General features: G+C 34.5%; 1 long non-coding RNA gene across 1 annotated transcript in view; it reads left to right on the top strand.

Moving 5' to 3' along the window:
- The first annotated feature begins 513 nt into the window (after positions 1-513).
- LOC135269665 (uncharacterized) overlaps positions 514-10,773 on the top strand; it is a 69,527-nt gene continuing 59,267 nt past the window's right edge. Inside the window, exon 1 of the long non-coding RNA XR_010337910.1 lies at positions 514-670. This is a non-coding gene — a long non-coding RNA (uncharacterized LOC135269665). The remainder of the gene's footprint in view (positions 671-10,773) is intronic.

Raw genomic sequence — 10,773 nt, 5'->3', positions numbered from 1 at the left:
TCTATTTTTTAAACAATGAATATGTTTCCTTTTAAAAAACATAAAACATACAATTTACATGAAATTACATAAGTAATTTCTCTTAACTATAATTCAGAGGTTGAAATATTTGTGCACAGATGATGAGAATAGGCATTGATATACGAAAACTAAATAGTCAGAGCCTACACACAATTAGAGGTCTTTGTATCATCAGCATCTGAGCCTTCTGGCAGCTCCATTTCTTGTACCTACCCCCCACCCCACCAACACCAAGAAAAAACAGTAGACTCTAATGTAGCACCACAATTCCTGTGGTGTCAGTCTTAAAGAAGGTGCCAAATGGCCCCATCCCCTGATTTAATACCTTTGTGAAACCCATCCCGTCTTATTTCATATGCGCTGGACTTGGTGACTAACTTCTGTCAAAAGGCTTAGACAGAAATCACATGTGTAAAATAGAACTATGTAATAAGAAGTAGTATGACATCACCCAGAATCTCTCTGTCACTCTAGTTGTGATGTCACAAAATCACTTAGGCAGGCTATGAAGAGGTGCATAGTGTGAGAAACAGAGGCCTTTGGGGAACACCTAGGGAGAAGCTGAGTCCCGTCAACAATTCAAAAGACTGCAGCCCCAGCCAACAGTTTGATGTAATCTCATGAGAGACTCTGAACCAGAACCACCTAGGTAAGCCACTCCAGGATTCCTGACCCACAGAAATGATGTGAGATAATAAATGTTTGTTGCCAAAAGCTGCTAAATTTTGGCATAATCTATTACAAAGCAATAGAAAACGAATACAGTTTCAAACTCATTTGACAAGGTCTGTCTCAGGAACAAGTAACTAAGGAACCCTAACCTCAGCCAGCCTTTCCTTCTATGCCCGGCTCACTCACTTCTGCACTGATAAAAAAGATTCCTTGAATCAGCTGTTATGTGTTTCTTTTTTCTTCAATATCAATCATGTTTCTTGTTCTTGGCACTTAGTATCCAAGTTGGATATCTCAAAGACATGTGACAGTTGTTTTTAGGTTGAAATCTTGTCTGAAATAGGGATTCCAGATGCACTGCTTGTTCTGATCTTGGAGTCCTGACTGTTTTTGCACTTAGTTGGTACTTCCTGAATTTCCTGGGAAGAGATCCATGTACTGCTTGGACATCTTCCTTTGACCAGTGATACCAAAATACACATTTATAAGCACTGTATCTCTAAAACAGTGCAAGGGGTGGGGGGAACATTTATTGACTGTCAGTGTTTTAGATATAATTTAATTTAATTATTCAAAATGCTCTGAAAAGAATTATTTTCATTTTATAGACAAACATCTAAAGTTCAGAAAGGGTAAATAAGAAAATCCTGAATTATGGAGTTGGTAAATTGCAATCCCACAATTGCAATTTGTACATATTTGACTCATATACACATGTATTTAACCCAAATAATGGATGGTCTCCCTAACATATAGTTCTTTGTGGTAGGCCAAGGGAGGAGAAATCTTTCTGACAGGCCCTTAGCTGTTTCCCTGAGATCCTTTCACCTCATATCCATTCCTCCTCAGTGGTCGTGACGAACCTAACCACAGCAAAGAGAACATTACTATTATCATGCCACTGGCAGATGGGGTCTGGAATTGTTTTGCATGACACTTTCCCGGTAGATGTTCCTCCTGGGCCTATTCTAGTGTATGAGGATGCTAGCTGTCTACCAAAGTTTATCTACTTGCAGCTTCTTCCTCAACTTTACAGTAGGGAATCTGCTTCCCTGCCAGGATGGGAATCTTGCATATCCCATTCAACTGATTTAAAACTCTGACAAGCTCTGTGGCCAAGTCCTTTTCCTGGGTGGGTACTGAGCTTGGCTTCCAGACATCTTTCCTCATTGATTTGTTTCCAAGAATGAACAAAAAGAAGAGCAGATCAGGTATAAATAGACACAATTGTAATTTTGTCACTGACTATAGTTTTTGTGTAATTCTAACCCACACACTGTATTCATTATCCCTTTATCATCTTGGAGTCACCTTCATCTCATTAAATCCTTAATCAGCTGTTCTAATCTTTAGTGTGCATGAGACTCACCTGTTCCATGATTTCTTGCTTCTCTGAACTTGGAGAAGACAAAGTTCTTATCTAAGCTTCATGTTGTTTTTGTAGTGGTGATTTTTAATAAGGACTACCCTATAATGTGGCTATAAAAATTAAATGAGATAATCCTTGGGAAGCATGCGGTGTGCTTTAAGACAAATAGCAAATGATAGTGTTCTTTTTTATTAAAAGGTAGAGGTGAGGCCTTTGGGTGTCCATTTTTAATAAGCAACTCTAGTGATTACAACACAAATTACCAAGAATTACTAATAGAATACAACTAAACCTTGTTTGGTTATTTTGATATTATTGATCTTACGCAATCCCTAGTTTCTCTTCTCCTTAACTTTTGCATCTAACTCACTAGTGGATGTTCTCTCTGTTTTTAGAATTTTCTGTTTTATTAGCTGTCTGTCTCTTGCAAGAGATTTTCTTTTTTCAGACTGACAACCTGGCAATAGTGACCGCATGGAAAGTGGCCTGCAGCTCTAACCCATATTTCACCAGAGCCCCTTCCTCTAGACCGAATCCAAATTTCTTGTTGTTTCTTCCACATCCACTAATATGACAAATATTTCAGCATGTAAAATACATCTGTTTCTGGAATAAGAGCCTGAAGATTATGAGCTATTTGTTAGTCATGGAAATGTCTATGATTTAGTACTAAATTTTCAAGAGAAATAAAAAGGCACTTCTATTTTGGTTATGATGGATAATGGATTTTGGAATTATTCTTGCTTGTACAAACAACGATGACATAAAAAACTGGACAAATATAAGGAACTAGTTTTAGGTCTTGTAAACAGAGAACTCAGAATACATGATGTTTTTAAATGTCATAAACATTCATCAAGATAGACCTTATATTGGACAATAAAATGTTACAATAATCTTTAAGATTAAAGCAAACATGGTGACCATAATAAAGTTGCATTAGAAGTTAATAAAATATTTCTAAAAAATACCCAAAATACTTAGTAATAAATTGGAACAAAGAAATAATCTGTAGTAGTAGTATTTATAATTAAATCAATACTAAATACAAAATAAGGCAAGATGAAATAATTTAAAAATAATTACAAATAATTTCTAATATACAATGACTTTATTATATTTAGATAAAATGTGGGGAATTAAGTTAAAGTAATGCCTGGAGAAAAATCTATAGCTTCAAATGACTTGATTAAAAAAGAAAATAGGTTTAAGATTAATAATGTAAGTTTGAACATTAAGAAACTAGGAAAAGAAAGGTCAATTCATATTAAATAAAAGGAAGGAAATAATAAAGATAAGAATAAAAACACATAAATAAGAATAGCAAACAGTCAACAAAAACAAAACATCATTCATTGAAAGGACCAATAAGATTAAAACACCTCTAGATTAAATGATCCAGAAAGCACAAATTATCAACATCACAAATGAGGGAGAAAACATCACTAAGAATTCTATCAATATTATAAGAATCTCAAAAGACAATTATGAAACCTTTTATGCCAATAAACTCTTCAACTTAAATTAAATAGAAAAATTCCCTGAAGGCATATTCCCAAAACTGTCTCAAGACAAAATAGAAAAAGCTGTATATCTATTAAAGAAAGTTAATTTCTAATTAAATATATTTTAGCCAAGGAAACTCTAGGCATACATGGCTTCATTGATATATTCAGGCAAATATTTAAAGTACTGTACATGTTATTTTTTTTTCAGAAAATAGAGAAGGAAATACTTTCCAATTCATTTTAAGAGCTATCATTATTGTGATAACAAAACCAGACAGTTATTACAATGAAGGAAATCTCAAGACAGAGCTCTCTCAGGAGCAGATGTGAAAATCCTTAACAAAATAAATATTAACAAATCATGTCTGATAACAGACCGTAATCCAGTCACATTTATTCAAGGCATGCAAGGTTGGTTTAACATTACAAGGTGAATCAATATACATTATCTTATTAACAGATTAAGAATATGATGTATTTAATTATTTCAATTAACACAGAAATATTATTTAATACAAATTCTCAGCAAATGTAGAATAAATGGGGACTTCCTCACTCCAATAAAGACATGTATAAATAATCTTCATCTAACATCTTATTTAATAGTGAAACCATAATAAAAACAGTACAATAATATCCATCCGTTGAGAGATATTGCTTTCCCTGTTGTTTTGGAGCACTTGGCCAGTGCAATAAGAAAACAAACAAGCAAACAAATAGTATGTGTAGCTTTTGCAATAACATAAAGATGATAAAATAGGAATAAGCTAAGAGATTCATTTACAAGAACTAAATAAAAAGTATAAAGCATTGCTGAAGCAAATTTAAAAATTCAAATAGATGCAAAAATATACCATATAGTCACAGTTTTGAAGATTCACTATTGTTCCTGGGTTGGTTCTTTTCAGATTGGTAAACAGATGTTATATAACCTTAATCAAATTACAGTAGGGTTTGCCACAGTGATTTGAAAGTCATATGTTCATCCTAAAAGTCACATATTAATTCCAAAAGTTATAATTGCCAATACTGTTTTAAAAAGGAATAAAGTTGAATTTAATATAAAGCTTCATTGATCAAGGGAGTGTGAATTTTGCATAAAGATAAACAAATAGATTAATGTAACGGATTATAGTTTCTAGAAATAAACCTGTAATTGTCAAGTTGATTAATTCTCAATAAAAGGCAACGAACCAATGCAATCAAGAAAATTAACGTTTTAAATAAATTTTGCAGAATCAAATCAATAGCCACAGGAAAAAACTAGTCTCAACCCTTGGTTCATCCTATGTACAGGAGTAAATCTGAATGGATCTGACACATGAATTATTTATTTATATATTTATGTATTTATTATCCTTTAAGTTTTGATGTACATGTGCACATTGTGCAGGATTGTTACATATGTATAAACATGCAATGGTGGTTTGCTGCATCCGTCCCCTGTCATCTACATTAGGTATTTCTCCTAATGTTATCCCTTCCCAATCCCCCCACCCCCTGCTATCCATCCCCTAGTTCCCCCACCCCTCAACAGACTCCAATATGTGATGTTCCCCTCCTTGTGTCCATGTGTTCTCATTTTCCAACACCCACTTATGAGTGAGAACATGAGATGTTTGAATTTAAAGGTTAAAATTATAGTTTCTAGAAGAAAACAGGAAAGACATCTTTATGATTGAGACAAAATAGATGAAGACTGCTTTTGAAAGCACAGTTCCGGAAAACATCAAAAAGTGATATATTGAACTTTATAAAAATTAAATTCTTTAGTTCAACAAATGACTCTTTTAATAAGATAAAAAGGTTTCATTGGCACAGATATCTGAGGAAGGATTTTCCAGAAAAAAGAATTCCTGCAATTAAAAAAAAAAAAAAAGAGGGATGTTACCTAAAGGCCCATAAGCATATTACATTTTTCAATGTGCTCAGCATTGTTAGTCATCAGAGAAATGCAAATTCACATCAAATTATGATCTCATACAAACCCACAGGAATACCTAAGCCACTACACCAAAATGTTGGTGAGAATATGAAGTTTTAAGAACTATTTTTTTTTTTTGAGAATGTAAAATAACACAACCATTTTGCAGTACTGTGGTAGTTTCTTACAAAGGTAAATATTCAGTGATCAAACTATTTCACTATTAGGTATTTAAACAGGAGAAATAAAAACAAATGCCACAGTAAGACTTTTATGAGAATGTTCAGAGCAGCTTTATTCTTAATATAAAAATAAGACTAAAAATAATTCTAATATCTATTAACAAGACAATGAATAAATTATGATATATTTATAAAATGAAATATTCAGGAATATCAATATTTTTGTGAATGAAACGAAATGGGCGAATCTTAAAAACACGATGTTGAACAAGTATATTCAGATTAAAATAATACATATTGTAAGATTTCATTTATTTGAAATTCGGTTACAGGCAAATCTTAATTTATGACGATAGAAATCCGAATAGCAGTTTCCCCTGGTGGGAGTTTGAAGCCAGACTTTCTTGAGAGTGACAGAGAGGCCAGGTTTTCTGAGATGTTGCAAATGTTTTCTTCTGACTGGGGACAGGTTATGTGAGTATATGCATATGTTAAAACATATTGCCATGTAAATTTAAATTCTATGTACTCCACTCAATGTAACTATATTGGTATACTTAAGCTGTCATAACAGAATATGATAAACTGAGTGACTTAAACAACAGAATTTTATTTTCTCACAGAGAGGTCAGAAGTTCAAGAACAAGGTGCCTTCAGGGTTGGTGTCTGATAAGGCCTCTCTGACTGACCTTTGCTGTGTGCACACTAGGAAGAGAGAGAGCTCTAGTGTCTCTTCCTCTTCATATAAGGACACCATTCCTACTCATTTAGGGACATACCTTTCTGACCTCATTTTACCTTACCTCCTTAAAGACTATACCAACAAAAATCAAAAGAGAGAAAAAAAAAAACTTTGTCTTCAAAAAAGTCACATAGGGAGTTAGAGATTCAACATGTGAATTTGGGAGAGACACAACTTCGTCCATGACAGTAACTTAGAGGCTTAAAATGGAAAAAGAAAGACAGAGAAAAGATATATTTGTGTTCTATGGAAAGTTTCATTTTTAGTTATATTAAAACTAAATATTATTATTATTATTAGTTGAGAAATTGTCTCATACTGTCACCCAGGCTGGAGTACAGTAGTAAGATCGAGGCTTACTGCAGCCTCCTCCTCCTGGGTTCAAGCAGTTCTACCATCTCAACCTCCCTAGAGGCTGGAACTACAGGCATGCACTACGACATTTGGCTAATTTTTGTACTTTTTGGTAGAGACAGGATTTTACCATGTCAGCCAGGTTGGTCTCAAACTCCTGACCTTAAGCTATCTACCCACTTTGGCCTCCCAAAGTGCTGGGATTACAGACGTGAGCACATCCAGAAATATTAAATATTAAAATACACTTAATTTCTTGTGATATAAAAATTAAAGTGATTAAACATCCGGGGTCACATATTTATCTAGTAACAAATGCTCTGAAGAATCAGGCGAAGGGAGAAGATTGAATAGCTCGAATTCAACACAATTGAGCTGTTTCCTCTATGCTGTTATTACTGGCAATGATATTTTAGTTAAGAAAGGAGTGAGGCAGTTTACCTTTAAGTAAGGCTTTGATTGTGCCAACTTAATACAAAGCCACATCTACGACCATAAATTAGACCTCTCACTAATCCATTTGTCCTTCTGACATATTAGAAAGATTTTTCAAGATTTCATATCAATCACACACCTTCATGTATTACATATGTGACAAATTACTATTTGATAAAACCTAATATAATTCTATACAGTCAATGTTCCATAGGAAAAAAGCTCTTGAGGGCTGGGCAAATTTAAGAAGTTTGAAATATTATTACTTCTTTGTTTCTTCTACTCCATGGGGATCACTGTGTAAAGACCCATGGGAAATGCTTTCCCAGACATCCCACCAGGAATATCTCCTGTGCTACAATTGGGAAAAGTAATATTCTTTCTTCTATCTTTGCATTAAAGATATATTGAGCATGTCTTCTCTTTCTAAGCACTGCAGTGGGTGCTGGAGATAAGAAATAAATACAAGTAATTTTAGCCATGAGAACATTCACACATCCATCATTACATGAGATATGCTGGTTGCCAGCAGAGACAAGATTGTGAAACTCTGTCTTGGGCTGATGAGGAAAATAGATGTGTGAGCATTGACTGTTTGAGTAAACTAAGGTTTACATGGTAGAGGTAGAGTGAGAAATGTTAAGAAAATCCAAGGTGCAAGGAATAGAGTGAAGCCTATAAGACTTGAAAAGAGCATGGTGTATTTCTAGAATTTGGTGGCTCTGTGTGCCTTTGTGAAAGATGAGCAGGGAGAAGACAAAATGTGTTGAACAGTGTTGAATACCATGCTTTTATTACTCTAGACTTTGGTGAGCTTAAGATAAGTTTTAAACTGAATTGTATCATTAGATTTCTCTCTCAGAAAGGCTAGAGTCTCAATTCTAAGGAGGGTGGGTTGGAAGGGATCTAGCTATAAAACCACTGTCTTTGGGAAATTGGATTACAAAGAGGCCAGCGCTAAGGTTGTTTGCAATCATTTTATTAATTGCTCTAATACTTAGTACACCACATGGAATCAGCTAATGAGCTAGGTGCAAGTTTAGATCATTGATATCTCCATGATCTAAGAGCATATAACCCATTAGTGGAACCAGATAGGTGAATGCATACTTAAAATATCAGGAGCATCTTGACATTTTTTCACGATCACTCTATTTCCAATGTCTTCGGTGAGCAAAATAATACCAACTTCTCAAATTTATTAGGCATTTTGTAATTTACAAAGCTTGCCCATGTGTATTTTCTCACTTGAGCTTAACAAAAGCCTCTGTAATGGAGGAAGTTATTCTAGGAAGAAACTGGGGCTTATACAGAGAAAATGATTTGCATAACAGCCTAAGAGTAGTCAGGAACAGAGTCGAAGCCATAATTTAGTATTGTTCCAGTGTACTGCACAGCTTCTCTGTGAACTCTAGTTCAGCATTTACAATCATCTTCTTTGTTTCCTTTGAATTCTCAAATCCTGATTGTTTACCTAGCAGGCCCATTGGGCCTCTTTGACTTCTCCTTTCCCATGGATGTGCTGGGACCGCCAGTCTTCTAGGGCTGCTACCTAGCCCTGCTTCATATTATTTTGTGTCTTCCTGATTGCTGTTTGTATCGTCAGCCTCTGACCCACAACTTGAGCACCTCAAATCCTTCGGCCTACCTTGTGCTCCATTTGACAGTCGCCTTCTTACATGTGGACTTGATCTATATGAAGAAAATTTTCAAGGGGTAGTGGATTTCTCCTCAAGATCAATATTTCATTTTAACTCTAAGCATAGGTACTTGGATTCAATCAGGTCTTCTTCTTCTTCTTTTTGATGGCTCTCAAGTGCAATTGTATTATTTATAATCCTTGGCCATGCAATGTATCATTGGTCCATGGATTACGCTTCTTAAAATTTTCACAAAGTAATTACAATTAATTTGAAATAATATCAAAAACATCCATGAACCCACAGCTAAATAAGGACATTAACAATAACTGTATGGGATCCTTGCACATTTTTTTTTCTTACTTAATCCCATCTCAAGTAACCACCATCCAAAATTCTCTGTGCATCATTTCCTTGTTTTCCCATTTATGTGTCACATTTCAAGCAAGCATTTGTTTGTTAGTGAGTTGTGTTCAACTTTATTTTTAAAAAAGGATTTACATCATACATAATATATTTCAACATATTTTTAAAAATTTGAAAATGTTGTTATAGTTTAACTATACTGTTCATTATTATTATACCACATTTATTTTTAGGGCCATAATGGTAAATGTAGAACAGTTTATTCATCTGGTATCCTCTCTATTGGCATTGGGTTGTTTAAAGGTTTTTGCTGTTTCAAAGATTTTGTGCATACCACTGGACACATGTCTGGTGAGCCCGTTTAAAAGACCCCCTTGTGGTCAGGAGCTGTGACTCACACCTGTAATTCCAGCACATTGAGAAGCCAAGGCAGGTAGATCATGAGGTCAAGAGATAGAGGCCATCCTGACCAACATGTTGAAACCCTGTATCTACGAAAAATGTAAAAATTACCCAGGAAAGGGTGCCTATAGTCCCAGCTACTTGGGAGACAGAGGAATCTCTTGAACCTGTTTGGTGGAGGTTGCAGTGAGCCAATACCATGCCACTGCACTCCAACCTGGTTAAAGAGCAAGACCCCATTTCACACACAAAAACAAACAAACAAAAAAAGTTCCCTTGGTTCTACATGTAGAGGTAAAATGTGTATTTTTCATAGCATTTGAATATACAAGTTTACAATATCCAACTATTTTTTTAAGAGGTTCAGCCAAATTTACATATCAACGAATGACATGTAAAAGACTATAAATTTGTGTCTTTCCAGAATTTGACATTGTTAGACTTTTAAAATTTCACTAATCAATTGACTATGAAATATAGTAGCATATTATGGTCTTAAACTGCGTCTTTCTCAGCAATAATGGAGCTGGATATACCATTGTATTCTACAAACCATGTCTATTTTACATTTTATAACAAACCTATTCAAATTGTCCATATTTCCCTAAGGTTTGTGTTTTTCTTTTAAACTTGTATAAGTTCTTTATATAGTCTTTGTTGTGTATATTAAATATGCTTTCTCTCAGCTTCTAGCTGATCTCTGGAAGTAAACATGATGTACTGTATAAAGACTAGTTTGGAGAAAAAAATGTATCATAAATTTTAGTGTTGACACTTACTCAATGTGTGACCTAGGATTATTCAGCACCTTTTGACTTCAGTTATATATAAAGTAGTCAAAAATTCATGCTGCTAGTGATAATTAGGAATCAAATATTATTGTTGAGTTTTATTATATGCCAAACACTGTGCCAGGCTCTCGGTAGAGAGAGATGGCACATTCTCTGACCTCACCATGAGTATAGTGTAACGAGAAGTGGATGAACAAACGATTATTGTGAAATATAACAGTGTGACTCAGTTGATAAGCACAGGTACTGTAGAAGCTTGCATCCAATCTAAAACAGACTTCTCAAGGAAAGGCTGGCAGGCAGCACAGCCATATATTTATTCAATCATACATACATTCATTTACCAAACATATAATGAATACCAACT

This window comes from Aotus nancymaae, unplaced genomic scaffold (assembly GCF_030222135.1).
Source record: "Aotus nancymaae isolate 86718 unplaced genomic scaffold, 86718_ANA_hifiasm-v0.15.2.pri h1tg000006l, whole genome shotgun sequence".
Taxonomy (NCBI): Eukaryota; Metazoa; Chordata; class Mammalia; order Primates; family Aotidae; genus Aotus; species Aotus nancymaae.
This window is presented reverse-complemented; position numbering and strand designations above follow the sequence as displayed.